The sequence below is a fragment of the Ascaphus truei genome, chromosome 3, assembly GCF_040206685.1.
Source record: "Ascaphus truei isolate aAscTru1 chromosome 3, aAscTru1.hap1, whole genome shotgun sequence".
NCBI lineage: Eukaryota > Metazoa > Chordata > Amphibia > Anura > Ascaphidae > Ascaphus > Ascaphus truei.
This window is the reverse complement of record NC_134485.1, coordinates 187,021,647-187,038,509: the sequence shown is the minus strand read 5'-3', so window position 1 is coordinate 187,038,509 and position 16,863 is coordinate 187,021,647. Positions and strand designations below refer to the sequence as shown.

General features: G+C 61.5%; 1 protein-coding gene across 5 annotated transcripts in view; it reads right to left on the bottom strand.

Annotated features, from left to right (window-relative positions):
- The window catches only part of SCML2 (Scm polycomb group protein like 2), a 136,640-nt gene that overhangs the window by 112,644 nt on the left and 7,133 nt on the right, over positions 1 to 16,863 (bottom strand). Inside the window, exon 2 of one of the 5 annotated variants that reach the window (XM_075589788.1) lies at positions 31 to 183. The exons of the other annotated variants lie outside the window; for them this stretch is intronic. The gene's annotated coding sequence lies outside the window, so the exon portion shown is untranslated. The remainder of the gene's footprint in view (positions 1 to 30; positions 184 to 16,863) is intronic. 5 annotated transcript variants of the gene reach the window in all.

Genomic DNA, 16,863 nt, shown 5'->3' with positions numbered 1-16,863 from the left:
CAAAGTAAGGTGGTCAAGGAGTTTACTGACTGGCAAGACTTGTATTCACTTTTCTTGCCCTGCGAGAGTCCGGGCTTCATGGAGCCAAATGAACCAGACCCACAACATAGTCCTCATTACCAGCCACTGTCCACTTATACCATCCACCAACGGGTACTTAGGAAGATGTCCTTACAGACTTTGCTAGATGAAACGTTTAGCATGAGGCTGCTGCAGCAGCTCTGGGCCTCAATGCAGGGCTCATAGCTCCTTTCTACAGACGATAGAGCAGCTAGATCCATTGGCCATGAAAACCGCACCAATGCTCAGCATTACGTTCTCAAACCCCCAGCATGTAATTGCACACCCACCGTATCACTTTAATATTGTTTGGTTTTATAGACACTGAATATTGTTAACTACACACACACCCATCAACTCATGTCACTATGACATCAATACACACTTCAAAAAAAGGGATGCATGTGATCACAATTGCTTAGACTATAATTATCTTTTAGTTATGTGGTGCTAACATATTCTCCAGCGCAGTATAACGTGGGAGGACAGTAACATTGTACAATAAAAGAGTACATATGTTAAGACAAACTGACAATAGGAACAAGGTCCCTACAATGTAGAAGATGAGTGGGATCACCCTCTGAGATGTGAGCTGAATGAGATCACTCTCTTAAAGGTCACTTTTAAACATCAGGTGAAAGGGATAACCCTCTAACAATACAATTAGATGTAATCACCCTTCTTAACACATCATTGCTATAGGATCACCCGCTCAATGGGATTGTTACTCCACACATCAGCTCAATAGGATCACAATCTTAAATGTGTAAAATAAAAAAAAATGGGGTCATCAGGGCAACAAGAGCGCCATCTCTGACAAGTCAGGTCAACGGGATCACCCAACTAGATTTGCCAGATCAATGCAGCCACTCCATCAGTGTCACTGCCCCCACTGCACACACCTCTCCACCAGTGTCACTGCCCCCACTACTCCATCAGTGTCACTGACCCCACTGCACACACCTCTCACCAGTGTCACTGCCCCCACTGCACACACCACTCCACCAGTGTCACTGCCCCCACTGCACACACCTCTCCACCAGTGTCACTGCCCCCACTGCACACACCAGTGTCACTGCCCCCACTCTCCACCAGTGTCACTGCCCCCACTGCACACACCTCTCCACCAGTGTCACTGCCCCCACTGCACACACCTCTCCATCAGTGTCACTGCCCCCACTGCACACACCTCTCCACCAGTGTCACTGCCCCCACTACACACACCTCTCCATCAGTGTCACTTGCCCCCACTGCACACACCTCTCCACCAGTGTCACTGCCCCCACTGCACACACCTCTCCACCAGTGTCACTGCCCCCACTGCACACACCTCTCCATCAGTGTCACTGCCCCCCCACCTCTCCATCAGTGTCACTGCCCCCACTGCACACACCTCTCCACCAGTGTCACTGCCCCCACTGCACACACCTCTCCACCAGTGTCACTGCCCCCACTGCACACACCTCTCCACCAGTGTCACTGCCCCCACTGCACACACCTCTCCACCAGTGTCACTGCCCCCACTGCACACACCTCTCCACCAGTGTCACTGCCCCCACTGCACACACCTCTCCACCAGTGTCACTGCCCCCACTGCACACACCTCTCCACCAGTGTCACTGCCCCCACTGCACACACCTCTCCACCAGTGTCACTGCCCCCACTGCACACACCTCTCCACCAGTGTCACTGCCCCACCTCTCCATCAGTGTCACTGCCCCCACCTCTCCATCAGTGTCACTGCCCCCACTGCACACACCTCTCCATCAGTGTCACTGCCCCCACTGCACACACCTCTCCACCAGTGTCACTGCCCCCACTGCACACACCTCTCCACCAGTGTCACTGCCCCCACTGCACACACCTCTCCACCAGTGTCACTGCCCCCACTGCACACACCTCTCCACCAGTGTCACTGCCCCCACTGCACACACCTCTCCACCAGTGTCACTGCCCCCACTGCACACACCTCTCCACCAGTGTCACTGCCCCCACTGCACACACCTCTCCACCAGTGTCACTGCCCCCCACTGCCCCCACCTCTCCACCAGTGTCACTGCCCCCACTGCACACACCTCTCCACCAGTGTCACTGCCCCCACCTCTCCACCAGTGTCACTGCCCCCCACCTCTCCACCAGTGTCACTGCCCCCACTGCACACACCTCTCCATCAGTGTCACTGCCCCCACTGCACACACCTCTCCACCAGTGTCACTGCCCCCACTGCCCCACCACTCCATCAGTGTCACTGCCCCCACTGCACACACCTCTCCACCAGTGTCACTGTCCCCACTGCACACACCTCTCCACCAGTGTCACTGCCCCCACTGCACACACCTCTCCACCAGTGTCACTGCCCCCACTGCACACACCTCTCCACCAGTGTCACTGCCCCCACTGCACACACCTCTCCACCAGTGTCACTGCCCCCACTGCACACACCTCTCCACCAGTGTCACTGCCCCCACTGCACACACCTCTCCACCAGTGTCACTGCCCCCACTGCACACACCTCTCCACCAGTGTCACTGTCCCCACTGCACACACCTCTCCACCAGTGTCACTGCCCCCACTGCACACACCTCTCCACCAGTGTCACTGCCTCCACCTCTCCACCAGTGTCACTGCCCCCACTGCACACACCTCTCCAACAGTGTCACTGCCCCCACTGCACACACCTCTCCACCAGTGTCACTGCCCCCACCTCTCCATCAGTGTCACTTGCCCCCACTGCACACACCTCTCCATCAGTGTCACTGCCCCCACTGCACACACCTCTCCATCAGTGTCACTGCCCCACTGCACACACCTCTCCACCAGTGTCACTGCCCCCACTGCACACACCTCTCCACCAGTGTCACTGCCCCCACTGCACACACCTCTCCATCAGTGTCACTGCCCCCACTGCCCCCACCTCTCCACCAGTGTCACTGCCCCCACTGGCCCCCACCTCTCCACCAGTGTCACTGCCCCCACTGCCCCCACTTCTCCACCAGTGTCACTGCCCCCACGGCCCCCACCTCTCCACCAGTGTCACTGCCCCCACTGCACCACCTCTCCATCCAGTGTCACTGCCCCCACTGCACACACCTCTCCACCAGTGTCACTGCCCCCACTGCACACACCTCTCCACCAGTGTCACTGCCCCCACTGCACACAACCTCTCCACCAGTGTCACTGCCCCCACTGCACACACCTCTCCACCAGTGTCACTGCCCCCACCTCTCCATCATGTCACTGCCCCACTGCACACACCTCTCCATCAGTGTCACTGCCCCCACTGCACACACCTCTCCATCAGTGTCACTGCCCCCACTGCACACACCTCTCCATCAGTGTCCACTGCCCCCACTGCACACACCTCTCCACCAGTGTCACTGCCCCCACCTCTCCATCAGTGTCACTGCCCCCACTGCACACACCTCTCCATCAGTGTCACTGCCCCCACTGCACACACCTCTCCATCTGTGTCACTGCCCCCCAACCTCTCCATCAGTGTCACTGCCCCCACTGCACACACCTCTCCACCAGTGTCACTGCCCCCCACTGCACACACCTCTCCATCAGTGTCACTGCCCCCCACCTCTCCACAGTGTCACTGCCCCCCACCTCTCCACCAGTGTCACTGCCCCCACTGCACCCACCTCTCCACCAGTGTCACTGCCCCCACTGCACACACCCTCTCCACCAGTGTCCCTGCCCCCACCTCTCCACCAGTGTCACTGCCCCCACTGCACACACCTCTCCACCAGTGTCACTGCCCCCACTGCACACACCTCTCCACCAGTGTCACTGCCCCACTGCACACACCTCTCCACCAGTGTCACTGCCCCCACTGCACACACCTCTCCACCAGTGTCACTGCCCCCACTGCACACACCTCTCCACCAGTGTCACTGCCCCCACCTCTCCACCAGTGTCACTGCCCCCACTGCACACACCTCTCCACCAGTGTCACTGCCCCCACCTCTCCACCAGTGTCACTGCCCCCACTGCACACACCTCTCCACCAGTGCCACTGCCCCCCACTGCCACACACCTCTCCACCAGTGTCACCGCCCCCACTGCACACCTCTCCACCAGTGTCACTGCCCCCACTGCACACACCTCTCCACCAGTGTCACTGCCCCCACTGCACACACCTCTCCACCAGTGTCACTGCCCCCACTGCACACACCTCTCCACCAGTGTCACTGCCCCCACCTCTCCATCAGTGTCACTGCCCCACTACATAAACCTCTCCATCAGTGTCACTGCCCCCACTGCACACACCTCTCCACCAGTGTCACTGCCCCCACTGCACACACCTCTCCATCAGTGTCACTGCCCCCACTGCACACACCTCTCCACCAGTGTCACTGCCCCCACCTCTCCACCAGTGTCACTGCCCCCACCTCTCCACCAGTGTCACTGCCCCCACTGCACACACCTCTCCACCAGTGTCACTGCCCCCACCTCTCCACCAGTGTCACTGCCCCCACTGCACACACCTCTCCACCAGTGTCACTGCCCCCACCTCTCCACCAGTGTCACTGCCCCCACTGCACACACCTCTCCACCAGTGTCACTGCCCCCACTGCACACACCTCTCCACCAGTGTCACTGCCCCCACTGCACACACCTCTCCACCAGTGTCACTGCCCCCACCTCTCCACCAGTGTCACTGCCCCCACTGCACACACCTCTCCACCAGTGTCACTGCCCCCACCTCTCCACCAGTGTCACTGCCCCACTGCCCCCACTGCCCCCACCTCTCCACCAGTGTCACTGCCCCCACTGCACACACCTCTCCACCAGTGTCACTGCCCCCACTGCACACACCTCTCCACCAGTGTCACTGCCCCCACTGCACACACATCTCCACCAGTGTCACTGCCCCCACTGCCCCCACCTCTCCACAGTGTCACTGCCCCCACTGCACACAACCTCTCCACCAGTGTCACTGCCCCCACCTCTCCATCAGTGTCACTGCCCCCACTGCCCACCACACCTCTCCATCAGTGTCACTGCCCCTACTGCACACATCTCTCCATCAGTGTCTACTGCCCCCACTGCACACACCTCTCCATCAGTGTCACTGCCCCCACTGCACACACCTCTCCACCAGTGTCACTGCCCCCACCTCTCCATCAGTGTCACTGCCCCCACTGCACACACCTCTCCACCAGTGTCACTGCCCCCACCTCTCCACCAGTGTCACTGCCCCCACTGCCTCCACTGCCCCCACCTCTCCACCAGTGTCACTGCCCCACTGCACACACCTCTCCACCAGTGTCACTGCCCCCACCTCTCCACCAGTGTCACTGCCCCCACTGCACACACCTCTCCACCAGTGTCACTGCCCCCACTGCCCCCACCTCTCCACCAGTGTCACTGCCCCCACTGCACACACCTCTCCACCAGTGTCACTGCCCCCACTGCACACACCTCTCCACCAGTGTCACTGCCCCCACTGCACACACCTCTCCACCAGTGTCACTGCGCCCCCACTGCACACACCTCTATACCAGTGTCACTGCCCACACTGCACACACCACTCCACCAGTGTCACTGCCCCACTGCACACACCTCTCCACCAGTGTCACTGCCCCCACTGCCCCCACCTCTCCACCAGTGTCACTGCCCCCACTGCACACACCTCTCCACCAGTGTCACTGCCCCCACTGCACACACCTCTCCACCAGTGTCACTGCCCCCACTGCACACACCTCTCCACCAGTGTCACTGCCCCCACTGCACACACCTCTATACCAGTGTCACTGCCCCCACTGCACACACCACTCCACCAGTGTCACTGCCCCCCACTGCACACACCTCTCCATCAGTGTCACTGCCCCCACTGCACACACCACTCCATCAGTGTCACTGCCCCCACTGCACACACCTCTCCCTCAGTGTCACTGCCAACACCACTCCACCAGTGTCACTGCCCCCACCTCTCCACAAGTGTCACTGCCCACACCTCTCCACCAGTGTCACTGCCCCACTGCACACACCTCTCCACCAGTGTCACTGCCCCCACTGCCCACACCTCTCCACCAGTGTCACTGCCCCCACTGCACACACCTCTCCACCAGTGTCACTGCCCCCACTGCACACACCTCTCCACCAGTGTCACTGCCCCCACTGCACACACCTCTCCACCAGTGTCACTGCCCCCACTGCACACACATCTCCACCAGTGTCACTGCCCCCACTGCCCCCACCTCTCCACCAGTGTCACTGCCCCCACTGCACACACCTCTCCACCAGTGTCACTGCCCCCACCTCTCCATCAGTGTCACTGCCCCCACTGCACACACCTCTCCACCAGTGTCACTGCCCCCACTGCACACACCTCTCCACCAGTGTCCACTGCCCCCACTGCACACACATCTCCACCAGTGTCACTGCCCCCCACTGCCCCCACCTCTCCACCAGTGTCACTGCCCCACTGCACACACCTCTCCACCAGTGTCACTGCCCCCCACCTCTCCATCAGTGTCACTGCCCCCACTGCACACACCTCTCCATCAGTGTCACTGCCCCTACTGCACACATCTCTCCATCAGTGTCACTGCCCCCACTGCACACACCTCTCCATCAGTGTCACTGCCCCCACTGCACACACCTCTCCACCAGTGTCACTGCCCCCACCTCTCCATCAGTGTCACTGCCCCCACTGCACACACCTCTCCACCAGTGTCACTGCCCCCACCTCTCCACCAGTGTCACTGCCCCCACTGCCTCCACTGCCCCCACCTCTCCACCAGTGTCACTGCCCCCACTGCACACACCTCTCCACCAGTGTCACTGCCCCCACCTCTCCACCAGTGTCACTGCCCCCACTGCACACACCTCTCCACAGTGTCACTGCCCCCACTGCCCCCACCTCTCCACCAGTGTCACTGCCCCCACTGCACACACCTCTCCACCAGTGTCACTGCCCCCACTGCACACACCTCTCCACCAGTGTCACTGCCCCCACTGCACACACCTCTCCACCAGTGTCACTGCCCCCACTGCACACACCTCTATACCAGTGTCACTGCCCACACTGCACACACCACTCCACCAGTGTCACTGCCCCCACTGCACACACCTCTCCACCAGTGTCACTGCCCCCACTGCCCCCACCTCTCCACCAGTGTCACTGCCCCCACTGCACACACCTCTCCACCAGTGTCACTGCACACACTGCACACACCTCTCCACCAGTGTCACTGCCCCCACTGCACACACCTCTCCACCAGTGTCACTGCCCCCACTGCACACACCTCTATACCAGTGTCACTGCCCCCACTGCACACACCACTCCACCAGTGTCACTGCCCCCACTGCACACACCTCTCCATCAGTGTCACTGCCCCCACTGCACACACCACTCCATCAGTGTCACTGCCCCCACTGCACACACCTCTCCCTCAGTGTCACTGCCAACACCACTCCACCAGTGTCACTGCCCCCACCTCTCCACAAGTGTCACTGCCCACACCTCTCCACCAGTGTCACTGCCCCCACTGCACACACCTCTCCACCAGTGTCACTGCCCCCACTGCACACACCTCTCCACCAGTGTCACTGCCCCCACTGCACACACCTCTCCACCAGTGTCACTGCCCCCACTGCACACACCTCTCCACCAGTGTCACTGCCCCCACTGCACACACCTCTCCACCAGTGTCACTGCCCCCACCTCTCCATCAGTGTCACTGCCCCCACTGCACACACCTCTCCATCAGTGTCACTGCCCCCACTGCACACACCTCTCCATCAGTGTCACTGCCCCCACTGCACACACCTCTCCATCAGTGTCACTGCCCCCACTGCACACACCTCTCCACCAGTGTCACTGCCCCCACTGCACACACCTCTCCATCAGTGTCACTGCCCCCACTGCACACACCTCTCCACCAGTGTCACTGCCCCCACCTCTCCACCAGTGTCACTGCCCCCACTGCCTCCACTGCCCCCTCCTCTCCACCAGTGTCACTGCCCCCACTGCACACACCTCTCCACCAGTGTCACTGCCCCCACCTCTCCACCAGTGTCACTGCCCCCACCTCTCCACCAGTGTCACTGCCCCCACTGCACACACCTCTCCACCAGTGTCACTGCCCCCACTGCACCCACCTCTCCACCAGTGTCACTGCCCCCACTGCACACACCTCTCCACCAGTGTCACTGCCCCCACTGCACACACCTCTCCACCAGTGTCACTGCCCCCACTGCACACACCTCTCCACCAGTGTCACTGCCCCCACTGCACACACCTCTCCACCAGTGTCACTGCCCCCACTGCACACACACCTCTCCACCAGTGTCACTGCCCCCACCTCTCCATCAGTGTCACTGCCCCCACTGCACACACCTCTCCATCAGTGTCACTGCCCCCACTGCACACACCTCTCCATCAGTGTCACTGCCCCCACTGCACACACCTCTCCATCAGTGTCACTGCCCCCACTGCACACACCTCTCCACCAGTGTCACTGCCCCCACCTCTCCATCAGTGTCACTGCCCCCACTGCACACACCTCTCCACCAGTGTCACTGCCCCCACCTCTCCACCAGTGTCACTGCCCCCACTGCACACACCTCTCCATCAGTGTCACTGCCCCCACTGCACACACCTCTCCATCAGTGTCACTGCCCCCACTGCACACACCTCTCCACCAGTGTCACTGCCCCCACCTCTCCACCAGTGTCACTGCCCCCACTGCACACACCTCTCCACCAGTGTCACTGCCCCCACTGCCCCCACCTCTCCACCAGTGTCACTGCCCCCACTGCACACACCTCTCCACCAGTGTCACTGCCCCCACTGCACACACCTCTCCACCAGTGTCACTGCCCCCACTGCACACACCTCTCCACCAGTGTCACTGCCCCCACCTCTCCACCAGTGTCACTGCCCCCACTGCACACACCTCTCCACCAGTGTCACTGCCCCCACCTCTCCACCAGTGTCACTGCCCCCACTGCACACACCTCTCCATCAGTGTCACTGCCCCCACTGCACACACCTCTCCATCAGTGTCACTGCCCCCACTGCACACACCTCTCCACCAGTGTCACTGCCCCCACTGCACACACCTCTCCACCAGTGTCACTGCCCCCACTGCACACACCTCTCCACCAGTGTCACTGCCCCCACTGCACACACCTCTCCACCAGTGTCACTGCCCCCACTGCACACACCTCTCCATCAGTGTCACTGCCCCCACCTCTCCATCAGTGTCACTGCCCCCACTGCACACACCTCTCCATCAGTGTCACTGCCCCCACTGCACACACCTCTCCATCAGTGTCACTGCCCCCACTGCACACACCTCTCCATCAGTGTCACTGCCCCCACTGCACACACCTCTCCACCAGTGTCACTGCCCCCACTGCACACACCTCTCCATCAGTGTCACTGCCCCCACTGCACACACCTCTCCACCAGTGTCACTGCCCCCACCTCTCCACCAGTGTCACTGCCCCCACTGCCTCCACTGCCCCCTCCTCTCCACCAGTGTCACTGCCCCCACTGCACACACCTCTCCACCAGTGTCACTGCCCCCACCTCTCCACCAGTGTCACTGCCCCCACCTCTCCACCAGTGTCACTGCCCCCACTGCACACACCTCTCCACCAGTGTCACTGCCCCCACTGCACACACCTCTCCACCAGTGTCACTGCCCCCACTGCACACACCTCTCCACCAGTGTCACTGCCCCCACTGCACACACCTCTCCACCAGTGTCACTGCCCCCACCTCTCCACCAGTGTCACTGCCCCCACTGCACACACCTCTCCACCAGTGTCACTGCCCCCACTGCACACACCTCTCCACCAGTGTCACTGCCCCCACTGCACACACCTCTCCACCAGTGTCACTGCCCCCACTGCACACACCTCTCCACCAGTGTCACTGCCCCCACTGCACACACCACTCCACCAGTGTCACTGCCCCCACTGCACACACCTCTCCATCAGTGTCACTGCCCCCACTGCACACACCACTCCATCAGTGTCACTGCCCCCACTGCACACACCTCTCCCTCAGTGTCACTGCCAACACCTCTCCACCAGTGTCACTGCCCCCACCTCTCCACCAGTGTCACTGCCCCCACTGCACACACCTCTCCACCAGTGTCACTGCCCCCACTGCACACACCTCTCCACCAGTGTCACTGCCCCCACTGCACACACCTCTCCATCAGTGTCACTGCCCCCACTGCACACACCTCTCCATCAGTGTCACTGCCCCCACTGCACACACCTCTCCACCAGTGTCACTGCCCCCACTGCACACACCTCTCCACCAGTGTCACTGCCCCCACTGCACACACCTCTCCATCAGTGTCACTGCCCCCACCTCTCCATCAGTGTCACTGCCCCCACCTCTCCATCAGTGTCTCTGCCCCCACCTCTCCATCAGTGTCACTGCCCCCACTGCACACACCTCTCCATCAGTGTCACTGCCCCCACTGCACACACCTCTCCACCAGTGTCACTGCCCCCACTGCACACACCTCTCCACCAGTGTCACTGCCCCCACTGCACACACCTCTCCACCAGTGTCATTGCCCCCACTGCACACACCTCTCCACCAGTGTCACTGCCCCCACTGCACACACCTCTCCACCAGTGTCACTGCCCCCACTGCACACACCTCTCCACCAGTGTCACTGCCCCCACTGCACACACCTCTCCACCAGTGTCACTTCCCCCACTGCACACACCTCTCCACCAGTGTCACTGCCCCCACTGCACACACCTCTGCACCAGTGTCACTGCCCCCACTGCCCCCACCTCTCCACCAGTGTCACTGCCCCCACTGCACACACCTCTCCATCAGTGTCACTGCCCCCACTGCACACACCTCTCCATCAGTGTCACTGCCCCCACCTCTCCACCAGTGTCACTGCCCCCACTGCACACACCTCTCCACCAGTGTCACTGCCCCCACTGCACACACCTCTCCACCAGTGTCACTGCCCCCACTGCACACACCTCTCCACCAGTGTCACTGCCCCCACCTCTCCACCAGTGTCACTGCCCCCACTGCACACACCTCTCCACCAGTGTCACTGCCCCCACTGCACACACCTCTCCACCAGTGTCACTGCCCCCACCTCTCCACCAGTGTCACTGCCCCCACTGCACACACCTCTCCATCAGTGTCACTGCCCCCACTGCACACACCTCTCCACCAGTGTCACTGCCCCCACCTCTCCATCAGTGTCACTGCCCCCACTGCACACACCTCTCCATCAGTGTCACTGCCCCCACTGCACACACCTCTCCATCAGTGTCACTGCCCCCACTGCACACACCTCTCCATCAGTGTCACTGCCCCCACTGCACACACCTCTCCACCAGTGTCACTGCCCCCACTGCACACACCTCTCCATCAGTGTCACTGCCCCCACTGCACACACCTCTCCACCAGTGTCACTGCCCCCACCTCTCCACCAGTGTCACTGCCCCCACTGCCTCCACTGCCCCCTCCTCTCCACCAGTGTCACTGCCCCCACTGCACACACCTCTCCACCAGTGTCACTGCCCCCACCTCTCCACCAGTGTCACTGCCCCCACCTCTCCACCAGTGTCACTGCCCCCACTGCACACACCTCTCCACCAGTGTCACTGCCCCCACTGCACACACCTCTCCACCAGTGTCACTGCCCCCACTGCACACACCTCTCCACCAGTGTCACTGCCCCCACTGCACACACCTCTCCACCAGTGTCACTGCCCCCACTGCACACACCTCTCCACCAGTGTCACTGCCCCCACTGCACACACCTCTCCACCAGTGTCACTGCCCCCACTGCACACACCTCTCCACCAGTGTCACTGCCCCCACTGCACACACCTCTCCACCAGTGTCACTGCCCCCACCTCTCCATCAGTGTCACTGCCCCCACTGCACACACCTCTCCATCAGTGTCACTGCCCCCACTGCACACACCTCTCCATCAGTGTCACTGCCCCCACTGCACACACCTCTCCATCAGTGTCACTGCCCCCACTGCACACACCTCTCCACCAGTGTCACTGCCCCCACTGCACACACCTCTCCATCAGTGTCACTGCCCCCACTGCACACACCTCTCCACCAGTGTCACTGCCCCCACCTCTCCACCAGTGTCACTGCCCCCACTGCCTCCACTGCCCCCTCCTCTCCACCAGTGTCACTGCCCCCACTGCACACACCTCTCCACCAGTGTCACTGCCCCCACCTCTCCACCAGTGTCACTGCCCCCACCTCTCCACCAGTGTCACTGCCCCCACTGCACACACCTCTCCACCAGTGTCACTGCCCCCACTGCACACACCTCTCCACCAGTGTCACTGCCCCCACTGCACACACCTCTCCACCAGTGTCACTGCCCCCACTGCACACACCTCTCCACCAGTGTCACTGCCCCCACTGCACACACCTCTCCACCAGTGTCACTGCCCCCACTGCACACACCTCTCCACCAGTGTCACTGCCCCCACTGCACACACCTCTCCACCAGTGTCACTGCCCCCACCTCTCCATCAGTGTCACTGCCCCCACTGCACACACCTCTCCATCAGTGTCACTGCCCCCACTGCACACACCTCTCCATCAGTGTCACTGCCCCCACTGCACACACCTCTCCACCAGTGTCACTGCCCCCACCTCTCCATCAGTGTCACTGCCCCCACTGCACACACGTCTCCACCAGTGTCACTGCCCCCACCTCTCCACCAGTGTCACTGCCCCCACTGCACACACCTCTCCATCAGTGTCACTGCCCCCACTGCACACACCTCTCCATCAGTGTCACTGCCCCCACTGCACACACCTCTCCACCAGTGTCACTGCCCCCACCTCTCCACCAGTGTCACTGCCCCCACTGCACACACCTCTCCACCAGTGTCACTGCCCCCACTGCCCCCACCTCTCCACCAGTGTCACTGCCCCCACTGCACACACCTCTCCACCAGTGTCACTGCCCCCACTGCACACACCTCTCCACCAGTGTCACTGCCCCCACTGCACACACCTCTCCACCAGTGTCACTGCCCCCACCTCTCCACCAGTGTCACTGCCCCCACTGCACACACCTCTCCACCAGTGTCACTGCCCCCACCTCTCCACCAGTGTCACTTCCCCCACTGCACACACCTCTCCATCAGTGTCACTGCCCCCACTGCACACACCTCTCCATCAGTGTCACTGCCCCCACCTCTCCACCAGTGTCACTGCCCCCACTGCACACACCTCTCCACCAGTGTCACTGCCCCCACTGCACACACCTCTCCACCAGTGTCACTGCCCCCACTGCACACACCTCTCCACCAGTGTCACTGCCCCCACTGCACACACCTCTCCATCAGTGTCACTGCCCCCCACCTCTCCATCAGTGTCACTGCCCCCACTGCACACACCTCTCCATCAGTGTCACTGCCCCCACTGCACACACCTCTCCATCAGTGTCACTGCCCCCACTGCACACACCTCTCCATCAGTGTCACTGCCCCCACTGCACACACCTCTCCACCAGTGTCACTGCCCCCACTGCACACACCTCTCCATCAGTGTCACTGCCCCCACTGCACACACCTCTCCACCAGTGTCACTGCCCCCACCTCTCCACCAGTGTCACTGCCCCCACTGCCTCCACTGCCCCCTCCTCTCCACCAGTGTCACTGCCCCCACTGCACACACCTCTCCACCAGTGTCACTGCACACACCTCTCCACCAGTGTTACTGCCCCCACCTCTCCACCAGTGTCACTGCCCCCACCTCTCCACCAGTGTCACTGCCCCCACTGCACACACCTCTCCACCAGTGTCACTGCCCCCACTGCACACACCTCTCCACCAGTGTCACTGCCCCCACTGCACACACCTCTCCACCAGTGTCACTGCCCCCACCTCTCCACCAGTGTCACTGCCCCCACTGCACACACCTCTCCACCAGTGTCACTGCCCCCACTGCACACACCTCTCCACCAGTGTCACTGCCCCCACTGCACACACCTCTCCACCAGTGTCACTGCCCCCACTGCACACACCTCTCCACCAGTGTCACTGCCCCCACTGCACACACCACTCCACCAGTGTCACTGCCCCCACTGCACACACCTCTCCATCAGTGTCACTGCCCCCACTGCACACACCACTCCATCAGTGTCACTGCCCCCACTGCACACACCTCTCCCTCAGTGTCACTGCCAACACCTCTCCACCAGTGTCACTGCCCCCACCTCTCCACCAGTGTCACTGCCCCCACTGCACACACCTCTCCACCAGTGTCACTGCCCCCACTGCACACACCTCTCCACCAGTGTCACTGCCCCCACTGCACACACCTCTCCATCAGTGTCACTGCCCCCACTGCACACACCTCTCCATCAGTGTCACTGCCCCCACTGCACACACCTCTCCACCAGTGTCACTGCCCCCACTGCACACACCTCTCCACCAGTGTCACTGCCCCCACTGCACACACCTCTCCATCAGTGTCACTGCCCCCACCTCTCCATCAGTGTCACTGCCCCCACCTCTCCATCAGTGTCACTGCCCCCACCTCTCCATCAGTGTCACTGCCCCCACTGCACACACCTCTTCATCAGTGTCACTGCCCCCACTGCACACACCTCTCCACCAGTGTCACTGCCCCCACTGCACACACCTCTCCACCAGTGTCACTGCCCCCACTGCACACACCTCTCCACCAGTGTCATTGCCCCCACTGCACACACCTCTCCACCAGTGTCACTGCCCCCACTGCACACACCTCTCCACCAGTGTCACTGCCCCCACTGCACACACCTCTCCACCAGTGTCACTGCCCCCACTGCACACACCTCTCCACCAGTGTCACTTCCCCCACTGCACACACCTCTCCACCAGTGTCACTGCCCCCACTGCACACACCTCTCCACCAGTGTCACTGCCCCCACTGCCCCCACCTCTCCACCAGTGTCACTGCCCCACTGCACACACCTCTCCACCAGTGTCACTGCCCCCCACCTCTCCACCAGTGTCACTGCCCCCACTGCACACACCTCTCCACCAGTGTCACTGCCCCCACTGCACACACCTCTCCACCAGTGTCACTGCCCCCACTGCACACACCTCTCCACCAGTGTCACTGCCCCCCACCTCTCCACCAATGTCACTGCCCCCACTGCACACACATCTCCACCAGTGTCACTGCCCCCACTGCACACACCTCTCCACCAGTGTCACTGCCCCCACCTCTCCACCAGTGTCACTGCCCCCACTGCACACACCTCTCCATCAGTGTCACTGCCCCCACTGCACACACCTCTCCACCAGTGTCACTGCCCCCACCTCTCCATCAGTGTCACTGCCCCCACTGCACACACCTCTCCATCAGTGTCACTGCCCCCACTGCACACACCTCTCCATCAGTGTCACTGCCCCCACTGCACACACCTCTCCATCAGTGTCACTGCCCCCACTGCACACACCTCTCCACCAGTGTCACTGCCCCCACTGCACACACCTCTCCATCAGTGTCACTGCCCCCACTGCACACACCTCTCCACCAGTGTCACTGCCCCCACCTCTCCACCAGTGTCACTGCCCCCACTGCCTCCACTGCCCCCTCCTCTCCACCAGTGTCACTGCCCCCACTGCACACACCTCTCCACCAGTGTCACTGCCCCCACCTCTCCACCAGTGTCACTGCCCCCACCTCTCCACCAGTGTCACTGCCCCCACTGCACACACCTCTCCACCAGTGTCACTGCCCCCACTGCACACACCTCTCCACCAGTGTCACTGCCCCCACTGCACACACCTCTCCACCAGTGTCACTGCCCCCACTGCACACACCTCTCCACCAGTGTCACTGCCCCCACTGCACACACCTCTCCACCAGTGTCACTGCCCCCACTGCACACACCTCTCCACCAGTGTCACTGCCCCCACTGCACACACCTCTCCACCAGTGTCACTGCCCCCACCTCTCCATCAGTGTCACTGCCCCCACTGCACACACCTCTCCATCAGTGTCACTGCCCCCACTGCACACACCTCTCCATCAGTGTCACTGCCCCCACTGCACACACCTCTCCATCAGTGTCACTGCCCCCACTGCACACACCTCTCCACCAGTGTCACTGCCCCCACCTCTCCATCAGTGTCACTGCCCCCACTGCACACACCTCTCCACCAGTGTCACTGCCCCCACCTCTCCACCAGTGTCACTGCCCCCACTGCACACACCTCTCCATCAGTGTCACTGCCCCCACTGCACACACCTCTCCATCAGTGTCACTGCCCCCACTGCACACACCTCTCCACCAGTGTCACTGCCCCCACCTCTCCACCAGTGTCACTGCCCCCACTGCACACACCTCTCCACCAGTGTCACTGCCCCCACTGCCCCCACCTCTCCACCAGTGTCACTGCCCCCACTGCACACACCTCTCCACCAGTGTCACTGCCCCCACTGCACACACCTCTCCACCAGTGTCACTGCCCCCACTGCACACACCTCTCCACCAGTGTCACTGCCCCCACCTCTCCACCAGTGTCACTGCCCCCACTGCACACACCTCTCCACCAGTGTCACTGCCCCCACCTCTCCACCAGTGTCACTGCCCCCACTGCACACACCTCTCCATCAGTGTCACTGCCCCCACTGCACACACCTCTCCATCAGTGTCACTGCCCCCACTGCACACACCTCTCCACCAGTGTCACTGCCCCCACTGCACACACCTCTCCACCAGTGTCACTGCCCCCACCTCTCCACCAGTGTCACTGCCCCCACTGCACACACCTCTCCACCAGTGTCACTGCCCCCACTGCACACACCTC